The sequence below is a fragment of the Lethenteron reissneri genome, unplaced genomic scaffold (genome assembly GCF_015708825.2).
Source record: "Lethenteron reissneri isolate LAM-NWPU_2019-01 unplaced genomic scaffold, ASM1570882v1 scaffold_198, whole genome shotgun sequence".
NCBI lineage: Eukaryota > Metazoa > Chordata > Hyperoartia > Petromyzontiformes > Petromyzontidae > Lethenteron > Lethenteron reissneri.
The window spans coordinates 2032-5000 of NW_026891720.1; positions in this window are offsets into that span (position 1 = coordinate 2032).

Below are 2969 nucleotides of genomic sequence, written 5' to 3' on the forward strand. Positions count from 1 at the left end.
CTTCCACACGCTTTTCCAGCAGATTTGCTCGTGCACCAAAAAAACGTCAAAATTTTTACACACTAGACCCCATCAAACGGTAGAAATTGGCCGGGATTGCTCTCATGTGAGTTACGGGGCCTCGTTTCTCTCGCTCCGAATTCCCTGAAGCTGGGAAATCGCAATTTTATAGTGTCGCCAAATATCGTACGAACGTCACGAACCTTCCACACGCTTTCCAGCAGATTTGCTCGTGCACCAAAAACGTCAAAATTTTTACACATAGACCCCATCAAACGGTAGAAATTGGCCGGGATTGCTCTCATGTGCGTTACGGGGCCTCGTTTCTCTCGCTCCGAATTCCCTGGAGCTGGCAAAACGCTCATTATAGTGTCGCCAAATATCGTCCGAACGTCACGAAACTTCCACACGCTTTTCCAGCACACATAGACCCCATAAAACGGTAGAAATTGGCCGGGATTGCTCTCATGTGCGTTACGGGGCCTCGTTTCTCTCGCTCCGAATTCCCTGGAGCTGGCAAAACGCTCATTATAGTGTCGCCAAATATCGTCCGAACGTCACGAAACTTCCACACGCTTTCCAGCAGATTTGCTCGTGCACCAAAAAAAGTCAAAATTTTTACACATAGACCCCATCAAACGGTAGAAATTGGCCGGGATTGCTCTCATGTGAGTTACGGGGCCTCGTTTCTCTCGCTCCGAATTCCCTGAAGCTGGGAAATCGCAATTTTTTGTGTCGCCAAATATCGTACGAACGTCACGAACCTTCCACACGCTTTTCCAGCAGATTTGCTCGTGCACCAAAAAAAGTCAAAATTTTTACACATAGACCCCATCAAACGGTAGAAATTGGCCGGGATTGCTCTCATGTGCGTTACGGGGCCTCGTTTCTCTCGCTCCGAATTCCCTGGAGCTGGCAAAACGCTCATTATAGTGTCGCCAAATATCGTCCGAACGTCACGAAACTTCCACACGCTTTCCAGCAGATTTGCTCGTGCACCAAAAAAGTCAAAATTTTTACACATAGACCCCATCAAACGGTAGAAATTGGCCGGGATTGCTCTCATGTGCGTTACGGGGCCTCGTTTCTCTCGCTCCGAATTCCCTGGAGCTGGCAAAACGCTCATTATAGTGTCGCCAAATATCGTCCGAACGTCACGAAACTTCCACACGCTTTTCCAGCACACATAGACCCCATCAAACGGTAGAAATTGGCCGGGATTGCTCTCATGTGCGTTACGGAGCATCGTTTCTCTCGCTCCGAATTCCCTGAAGCTGGGAAATCGCAATTTTTTGTGTCGCCAAATATCGTACGAACGTCACGAACCTTCCACACGCTTTTCCAGCAGATTTTCTCGTGCACCAAAAAAAGTCAAAATTTTTACACACAGACCCCATCAAACGGTAGAAATTGGCCGGGATTGCTCTCATGTGCGTTACGGAGCATCGTTTCTTTCGCTCCGAATTCCCTGGAGCTGGCAAAACGCTCATTTTATTGTCGCCAAATATGGTCCGAACGTCACGAAACTTCCACACGCCTTTCCAGCAGATTTGCTCGTGCACCAAAAAAAGTCAAAATTTTTACACATAGACCCCATCAAACGGTAGAAATTGGCCGGGATTGCTCTCATGTGCGTTACGGGGCCTCGTTTCTCTCGCTCCGAATTCCCTGGAGCTGGCAAAACGCTCATTATAGTGTCGCCAAATATCGTCCGAACGTCACGAAACTTCCACACGCCTTTCCAGCAGATTTGCTCGTGCACCAAAAAAAGTCAAAATTTTTACACACAGACCCCATCAAACGGTAGAAATTGGCCGGGATTGCTCTCATGTGAGTTACGGGGCCTCGTTTCTCTCGCTCCGAATTCCCTGAAGCTGGGAAATCGCTCATTATAGTGTCGCCAAATATCGTCCGAACGTCACGAAACTTCCACACGCCTTTCCAGCAGATTTCTCGTGCACCAAAAAAAGTCAAAATTTTACACACAGACCCCATCAAACGGTAGAAATTGGCCGGGATTGCTCTCATGTGAGTTACGGGGCCTCGTTTCTCTCGCTCCGAATTCCCTGAAGCTGGGAAATCGCAATTTTTGTGTCGCCAAATATCGTACGAACGTCACGAACCTTCCACACGCTTTCCAGCAGATTTGCTCGTGCACCAAAAAACGTCAAAATTTTTACACATAGACCCCATCAAACGGTAGAAATTGGCCGGGATTGCTCTCATGTGCGTTACGGGGCCTCGTTTCTCTCGCTCCGAATTCCCTGGAGCTGGCAAAACGCTCATTATAGTGTCGCCAAATATCGTCCGAACGTCACGAAACTTCCACACGCTTTTCCAGCACACATAGACCCCATAAAACGGTAGAAATTGGCCGGGATTGCTCTCATGTGCGTTACGGGGCCTCGTTTCTCTCGCTCCGAATTCCCTGGAGCTGGCAAAACGCTCATTATAGTGTCGCCAAATATCGTCCGAACGTCACGAAACTTCCACACGCTTCCAGCAGTATTCCAGCACACAATTAGACCCCATCAAACGGTAGAAATTGGCCGGGATTGCTCTCATGTGCGTTACGGGGCCTCGTTTCTCTCGCTCCGAATTCCCTGGAGCTGGCAAAACGCTCATTATAGTGTCGCCAAATATCGTACGAACGTCACGAAACCTTCCACACGCGTTTCCAGCAGATTTGCTCGTGCACCAAAAAACGTCAAAATTTTTACACATAGACCCCATCAAACGGTAGAAATTGGCCGGGATTGCTCTCATGTGCGTTACGGGGCCTCGTTTCTCTCGCTCCGAATTCCCTGGAGCTGGCAAAACGCTCATTATAGTGTCGCCAAATATCGTCCGAACGTCACGAAACTTCCACACGCTTTTCCAGCACACATAGACCCCATAAAACGTAGAAATTGGCCGGGATTGCTCTCATGTGCGTTACGGGGCCTCGTTTCTCTCGCTCCGAATTCCCT